Consider the following 9,310-nt stretch of genomic DNA (forward strand, 5'->3'; position numbering starts at 1 on the left):
ACAAAGCATTCATTCTCTCATCATTTAAAATGTCCCCATATCCCCATATTTCTTTATTACACATGCTTTCTCATTACTAATTATGCTTGTGGTTTTTCTCTTCTGCTAAATTTTTCAAAGGGTACTTTGTTTTACAAAGAGCCATCTCTTGAAAATTTAAAAGCAATTTCTATTCTTTTCAAATTTAGTTATTTTAATTATTTTAAATTTTAATTACTTTAAACTTTCTTTCTTCTGTGTTGGTCTTCTGACTTTGGGGGGTTTAAATAAGATCTTAAAGACTGTCTTCCTAAATAAATTTGGTCATTTTTCCAAAGTTTCTATTTTTATTTTCATCCTTATTATTTTCTAAATCAGTGTTTTGCAAGCGATGTGTCTTGACTCATTGAAAAGTGTTGATACATTACACTGTGTCACAAGAATTGTGTTGGCTTCAGAAAATTTATTGAAAGGCTTTTTATTTATTTTTTATAAAGTAATACGTGTAATGTGAGAATAAGCTGATCTTTATAACTTAGATACTTGAAGGGTCTCACTGGTAAACTGTTTGGACTTAAATAGTTCTTAGTATGCAATTTTTTTTAAACTTTCATTTATGTTTAGTTTGTAAGGAGTTTATAATTGAATTTAAAATAAACTAAGATTCCTCATCTTTAAAATGGGAACTTCAACTTATTTTTTTTTTTCATAAGTGATGTTTGATGTTTTCTGTCTTGTGTTAAGTTTGGCTTTTTTTTTTCTTTTTGTTTTTTTATACATCCATTCTCTTTTTCCAGTTTTGACTATTTTTAACTATTTTTGACATCACTGTAAATTTTTAAAATTCAATGATTTTGAAGATTTACATTGTGTTTTACATTTGACTCCTGGCTCTACTTATGTTTACTCAGAAATATACTCCAAGCTTCCTAAACATCAGAATTTAGTACATTCACATCTTGTGAGTTGTTCTTTCCCTGTGGTTAGGTGAGGAATTTAGCATGGTTTTAATCATCTCCCCTTTTAATATAATTTATATTTCATTTCCTCATTGTTGTAATTTCATTATTTTTTATATTATACATCTCTTTCCTTTCAGGAATTTGTTTTTTGTTCAGTTTTATCTTATTTTTAATAATCGTTCAAACTCAATTCTATTTTAATTGGTTTCAGTACCAACTATTAATCTTTTCTTCCTTCTCACTTTCTCTTTCTCTTCTTTCTTCCTATTCTTCCTTCCTCTCTTTCTCCCTTTCCCTTTCTTTCTGTCTTTCTCTCTCTCTTTTTCTCTTTTTTGCTATGACCTTCTTATTCATGATTTTTAAATTTGGATTTATCTCCTGGAAGTAGCATATCTTCAAGTGCTTTTTTCCCCCCAATTGCAGATGACACATTTTTCTCAATATGTCTGTATTTTATAATAACTTTCTGTTTCTTTCATGCCTGAATGACAGGTTGGCTTAGCATAACATCTTTAGCTCACCAAATTTTTCCCTTCAATATTCTGTGGTTTATTTTTTCATTGCCTCTTGGCATTTCATATTGTAAGAGAATAGTTTGAAGCCAACCCAGTTTTGATTTCTCTGTTAGTAACGTGTTTTCTGGAGGATTTTTCATTAGATGGTTTTGTTTACTCTTGTTTAAGTCCAATATTTTGCCACTCTTGAGTTTCTTTTCAATATTTCACTCTAGACAACTTTCAACCTGAGAGTCATCTCTGACAACTGTTTCCATATTTATCTTATCACAAAATACTGTTGAGTTTTGGCCTCCTAATCAGCTCTGGAATCTTTCATGCTCTCCTCCGCCACCCTCCGTGGTCAAGCAACTGTTATCTCTTACTTGGACCCTCAACTTGTATAAGAGCCTTTGACTACCTTCTTTACAAATCTACACACTGTAGCCAGAGAAACTGTTTTCCCCCCAAATTCAAATTTTGTTCTCCTCATGTATCTGCTTTAATTACCTCAATGACTTTAGATAAAGAATAAAATATCTAACATGGATTTACCATAGAATTTTTCAAAAAGCAGGTGGGGATCCATCGATGAGTCATGAAGCCAATTTTTAGATCATGTAAGCATTAAAATAATTATATAGATGAAATACACACACACACACACACACACACACACACACACACATATAAGACATATAATGTACGTAAATCTAAACAAAGGATTTCAGGAACCATTGCCTACTCTTACAGTGGGCATTCTGATAGGTCTTAGAGTATTCTGATCTATTTTATGGTTTTTAAAAAACTCTTTCATGATCCAGCAAATTGATCTATATGTGTACATATGGGTATTGTGTATGGGGCTATGATGTAGAAAGCATTTTTTACTGAAGGTCATGGTGCAAAAAAAAATGGTTGAAGTCTCTTACCTACAGAGTCCTAGATGGTCTAACCCCTCCCTACATCTCATCTGCATTCCTCTTAACTCTGCCCCAGTTTCATTGACCTTCCTATAGTTCCTCAACCATGCTGTGCTCTCTTTGACTAAAGAGCTTTGCTTATGCTATTCTTGATGACTGGGACTCTGGTTAACTCTGTCTGTCCCTCAGACCTCACTGAAAACATGACTTCCTCAGGGAAACCCTGACCTCCTAACTATGGCAAATCCCCTGTCACATACTATTCACGCTACTGTCTGTCTGTTTCTGCAATCAGCCCCAAAGCAAGGGTCTGCCCTTTCTGGTTCATTTAACCCCGGTGTATTTTGTAGGAGAGCCCAATAATGACTTGTATATGTATATGGTAAATATCTATTCACACATGGTTTTGGTTTAGTTTGGGAAGACTGTTTTTTGCTATACTTTTGGCTACTGCTTTGTTTCTAATTTCTTGTTTCTTCTTATTCTCTTCTAGCTTCCTTATGGATATCTAGGCTTCTTATAATGGATGCAACATTTTTTTTTCATTATTGGCTCAACATTTTAATATTTATTCTTTTCTGCATTCTGAAATAACTTCTCAAATCTGTTCTCATCAATTACTGAATTGAAACTGTAATTCTAGGTTTTGATTTCTGCCTCTACTTTTTTATTTATCATGTATTGTTTTCTTACTTTAACCTGTTCTATTTTTACCCTACTTTCTTATCTTGTTGTCTTTAAATCCTGTTCATTCTCCTATTTCTTTCTGCTTCTTTTTTCACATAAGCTACATCTCCTTTCATCTCACTGAGAACTCCAAGACGTTTTAGAAACATTTCTTTCCTTTTTTTTTTTCTTTTTTGTTATAACATGGTTTCCAAAATTTATTTTAGGATCCGGGAGGATGAGATTGCATTACTTTGAGTTTCAAGGATCACTTTCTCTTCTTTTCTTTCTTTCTTTTTTTAATGGCTGCTCCTGCGGCATATGGACAGCTGAGGCCTATGGCACAGCCACAGCAATGCTGGATCAGAGCTATGTCTATGAACTATGCTGCAGCTTGTGGCAACACCGGATCCTTAGCCCACTGAACAAGGCCGGGGGTTGAACCTGCATCCTCACAGAAACTACATGGGGTCCTAAGCCTGCTGAGCCACAACAGGAACTCCTCCTCCTTTGTTGCAAACACCCTCCCCACTGGGGAGCTATAGATTCTCAGATCTCCAGATATATGAAGGATCACATGATATACAAAATGTCTAGCTCCAAAGCAGTTCTCCAATGAGGCTCTGCTGAAGTAAAATGGAGCCTTCCTCTGTTTTGGTCTGTTTCTCTGATGGACACTGTAAATTTCTAGGTTTCTGATGGACACTGTAATTTCCAAGTATTTTTATAGACTTGCTGGATGGGAGTGTGGAGAGGGATGAAATTCATATTTTGGCTGGTTCCAAAAATTTTGCCTGAACATTGATGGAGAAACCCTGATCACATCTCAGGTTGATGAAGAGTGTGTCTCTGTGAGCTTGGGAACAGAAAGTGATGTGTGTCAGTCTCTTTTCTGGCCACTCCCAAGCTGGTAGGTTCATTATGTTTAATAACACATGGATAGGTGAGTACATGTTTCTGAAACTAGCTGCAAGGCCTTTGCAATGAAAGTTCCTCAAATAGGAAGTCAACAGGTAAAACAGTTTTTATTGTTTATGTGGGTTTTAAAAAAAAAATTCATACGTGTTATATGATGAAATTAAAATTATGATACTGAATTTTCACAGATTGGCTAATCTTTCCCAGAAAGTTTATAGATGAATATTCTTGAACTTGGAAAGAGAAAGGAATTCACTTTTTAGTATCAGGTGGGAAGTTATACGTCCTGTCTCTTTAGGGTTAGTTGTATAAACCAGCTTGGGAATGCTTCACTTATCCACTTTAAGCAGATACTAAACATGTGTATATCAAAAGGTATTTTATTGGGAACATCTTTACGAAGTTACTTGTACTGTGCTGCTGTATGCTTACCTGCTCTCCTACACAGGGGGTTTCTGAAATCTACAAAATATAAACCATTTGTTCTGTACTGTGAAACCATACACATGCTAATACTCCTCTAAGCACACTTATTTACCTGAGTTCCTCAGAGTAATTGTATTTTTGGTTGTTTTATTTTTTTAACTTTTTTTTTTTTTTGCTTTTTAGGGCCACACACATGGTATATGGAGGTTCCTAGGCTAGGGGTCAAATTGGAGCTCTAGCCATTGGCCTACACCACAATCACAGCAATGCCGGATCCAAGCCGTGTTTGCGACCTACACCACAGCTTACAGCAAGGCTGGATCCTTAACCCACTGAGCAAGGCCAGGGATAGAACCTGCATCCTCATGGATCCTAGTCAGATTCGTTTCTGCTGTGCCGCGATGGGAACTCCCCATTTCTGGCTGTTTTAAATTACCAAGGGAGCAGGAGAAAACTTTCATGGACATGTTTATTACCTTGGTAATGGTGATGGTTTCATGGCTGTCTGCATATTTCAAACCTGTCAAATTGGATATATCAAAGAGACGCACTTTGGTCTCTTTGGTCTCATATTAATTACACCTCAGTAAAGCTGTTAAAAATAAATAAAACTTCCAGGTTGGCATCTTTCTCCTAATAGACCTGGGAATATTTGAGATAATGAGACATTTGTATTGTTATGTATTCATGTATACATAAGCTACATCGGTTCCTCACCTAACTAATGATGGCTGAGCATACAGGAACTTTGCTGTTTTGGTTTTCTCATCACTTATGTTTCTCATCCTTGTGCTCAGGCTGTGATACCCCAGGGTTGTCTAGTTTTCAATGGATATTTATGCTTCTCTCAGCCTTTTTCAAAAATCTTACCATGGGCGATAATTTCCCCAATATTTTTACTTATTGTTGTCAGTATTGAGCCTTCTTTTAAGATCTATCTTTTAGATATAGATATTTACTTTATGCGTCATTGGGTAAAAATGAACTTAATAGCTTTAGGGGAGAAGCTCACGGGAAAAAGGGATATTGTATTTTTCCTTTCAAGTATCATTAGATCAAGCTATAGAATAGCCAATTTGATTTCCCTAGAAAAGATATGGTCAAGATTGGTTCTTAGAGCCTATCTTCTATCGGATGTATTTTTTAAGAAAAATCCCCCCCCCACCCTGGGCAATTTTGAATAAGGCATTGTCAATTCTTTCCTTTGTTATTAATCCTTAGTGGTGGAAATTGTCATTCCACCCTAACCAGCTTATGTCTGCTCTATTGCTCACTCTAATAAGTATGTGGTGACACAGTTTTAGCAGGGTGGATGAAGTTCTGATTAAGTTTTAGGAGGAAATCATTTCACATTTTAGCACTTTCAGGGGAGAAAACTGCAATGGATTGATTTTGAATATTTACTACTACTGACCCTCTAAAAACATATGTGAAATTACGTTTGGATTTATTACAGACATTGCATTTGTGAAGTTATTGTGAAGGTGTAATGATGAATGCATTTAACAACCCATGTTCCCTTTGCCTCCAACCCTGTAGAGAAAGGTCTGGAGAGATGTGTGGAGTGATCCGATAAGTTTAGATTTTCTAAAGATGAAAACTTGGATGAACCACGGTCACAGCTTGCATTTCTTATGAGCACTGTGGTATTATCGAATGAATATTCAGAGGATATAACCTTCAGTCATCTATTAAATTGATTCCCCACAAAAGGGAATTGTATCTCGTCCATCAGCATATACACATCGAGACTTACTACATTAATGTCTTCTGGAAATTGGATTGAGACGTGTACAGTCTTATTATATTGATTCAACAGCTCAAAAGCTCCCTTTGTGAGATTAGCTGAAATTCAGTGTGCATCAAATTATTATTTTTCCATTAGCTTGGAATTTAAAGGGGTATGAGAGATTGAACATGAAAGAATTGTTTTCATGGACATTTCTCATTCTTTCAATAATGCTGTATCCTGAGAAACAATATTTAGTCAATGAAAAATGTGATCAAGAATATAATTGAGCTCAAAGACTCTTCATATATTTACTTCTAGGGGCTTAGATTATATTGCCCTATGTTACTGATTAGGTCATTTCTATTTCTAGAATTTTCCAGGCCCTGTTGATTTTGGCCGAGATAAAGCATCATAGCACAGTTATTTTGTTGGGAGAATTAATGGGCTTTGTATTTCCCTGAATCTAAGCAACAGAAAGATATGAAAAGGGGTTAGTGGAGGGATCAATTATTATCTATAGCTGGGAGAAAGATGTTTAATGAAAGTCTATGTGAAGTAGAGAATGACCAGGCGAAAAGAAATGAAATTAAAAAAAACACATTGAGGAATAGACTGTCTTTGAGGTTCTGTCACATCAGAGTGCAGAAACTGGACAGGATAATACAGTGATTAGAAACTTCATGAAGTTCCCATCATGGCTCAGCAGTAACAAACATGATGAATATCCATGAGGACTTGTGTTTGCTCAGTGGGTTAAGGGTCCAGTATTGCCGTGAGCTGTTGTGTAGATCTCAGATGTGGCTCGGATCCCATGTTGCTGTGGCTGTGGTGTAGGCTGGCAGCCATAGCTCCAATTTGACCCCTAGCCTGGGAACTTCCATATACCGCGGGTGAGGCCCTAAAAACCAAAAAACCAAAATAGATAGATAAACCTTCAGGAAGCAATATTAATATTGCTTATTTTACTTTTTTTGACATAAATACTACATATCAGTCAGTTTGTAAGGTTTTAAGGGTTTATTTATGTGTGGCTCTACTTATGTAGTTATGGAATATTATTCTTAGAAAGACAGGAAAGGAATTCAGAGTATACTTCTCTGTAATATCCTTTATTAAAAAAAAAAATAGGGCCTAGAAGAAAGGATTTGCGTCTGGGAGGACCTCATAAAGAGTCTTTCAAAGTATAACCAGACTGATTAGATAGACAATGGTGGGCTCTTTCCAATGGAGACTGGGATTTATTCCACTTCTTTAGAGCAGCCTTCATCTTGAAGATCACATTGAAATTCCCATCAATTCTAGGCAATTTTTATTTTTTTGGTCTTTTTAGGGCCATACCCACAGCATATGGAGGTTCCCAGGCTAGGGGTCAAATCAGAGCTGTAGCTGCCAGCCTACGCCACAGCCACAGCAACAAGGGATCCAAGCTGTATCTGTGACCTATGCCACAGTTCACAGCAACACTAGATCTTTAATCCATTGAGTGAGGCCAGGGATTGAACATACATCCTCAGGGATGCTAGTCAGATTCGCTTCCACTAAGCCACAACAGTAACTCTCTCTAGGCAATGTTTTCAAAAATATTTTATTTATAGGAGAAAAATGAGGAGTTCAGAGAGAAGGAGATTTCTTCAGAACTGCTATTATGTTGCAATCTAAGCACATTTGTTTTTTTCAGATTTATTCCAAAAGCTGACAATTGGAGAATTTTAGTAATAGAAATAAAAATCCTATATTAAGCCTCATCCCAGACCTCATAGATTCAAGACTTCTGTTTGTTTTCCTCTTCTAAGATCAGATTTGTCAGCCATAACCCTGTGGGCTTCCCTTAGCCATGGTGTCCCACCCACTCACTCCTGGTTGAATGAGAAGGCTTCATGATGTAAAAAGGCTTTGACTGAGAGGCAACTGGACTTGATATTTGGGTCAAAAAGAGTCAAAGTGCCAAGAAGATGGTGCAGCTGATGCCCTAAGGTGATCTGAGGAATTAACAGGAACCTCCCCAAAGGCACAAAGGGTAGAATTTTTCAACAAGTAGAGTGTTGTTGTCTAGATTACAGGCTAGACAACCCAAGGCAGGAAGACCTAGGTCAGAACACTGGAGTTGTTCTTCCCCTTTAAAAAGAAGGTACCTGAGCTTCGAGCCCAAATCCAGAGGCTTCCTCATTTTCCACCTTAAGGAAGCCAGAACATGAGCAGGTCCAGATTCTCTACCACCTAGTCTCATGCAAATTTCTATTTCTTTGCTCCTCAAATAATTTGGAGAATTAGCATATCTCATTCCAATAATGTTCAGCTCAGGACACTGAATATTACAGATTCATATATATTTTTTTAACTCATCAAATGTACATCTGTTGAGGATCAGAAAATCTTTTGGCCAGTGGAACAACTGAGCTTTTTTTTTTCTTCTCCCACTCAGGGAATAAAAAGTTAAGTCTCTTCTCAACTCAGCTTCATTCTTTAACTAATCTCTCCTGGCTGATGAGCCCAGCCAGAGGCATGTCAGCCAGGGAATTTCATCTTGGTGGGTTTTAGCAAACATCCAAGTGAAAAACATAAAATGCAACGGTACCGCCAGTGCTTGGGTCTATAATTGAAGTGGCAAGGAAGAAACAGGAACATTATGACTTCTTATGTAGGAAGTGGGGCCTGTTGATTGTTTATGGCTTTTCTCCTTTGATGTAGCATTTATATGGAGTGAAATGCACAAATCCTAAGTGAACATTCATGAGTGTGGACAAAGGCATGTGTTTGTGTAACCTAAATCTCTTTATCATCACCCCCTGAAACTTCCAGCATGTGCCTCCTTCCCAATTAGTTCATGCCCAGTTTCATCCTTCAGAGGCGACTGTGGTTCTGATTTTTTTTTCACCCTAAAATTGTTTCGCCTGTTTGGAATTCCATCACATTGGAATAATATTAGGTGTATTCTTTTGTGGAAGACTTGTGTTAGTCTGCTGGGGCCGCCATAAAAATGACCACAGATGGATGGTGTAAACAACAGACATGACTTTTCTCACAGTTTTGAAGGCTAAAAGTCTGAGATCAAGATGTTGGAAAATTTAGTTTCTTCTGAGACCTCTTTCTTTGGCTTGCAAATGACTACATTCTTGCTGTGTCCTTACATGGTTGTCCCTCTGTCTCTGTGTTGTCTGTGTCCTAATTTCCACTTTTTTGGGGGGGAGGGCACACTCACAGTATATGGAG

Source organism: Sus scrofa, chromosome 1, assembly GCF_000003025.6.
Source record: "Sus scrofa isolate TJ Tabasco breed Duroc chromosome 1, Sscrofa11.1, whole genome shotgun sequence".
NCBI lineage: Eukaryota > Metazoa > Chordata > Mammalia > Artiodactyla > Suidae > Sus > Sus scrofa.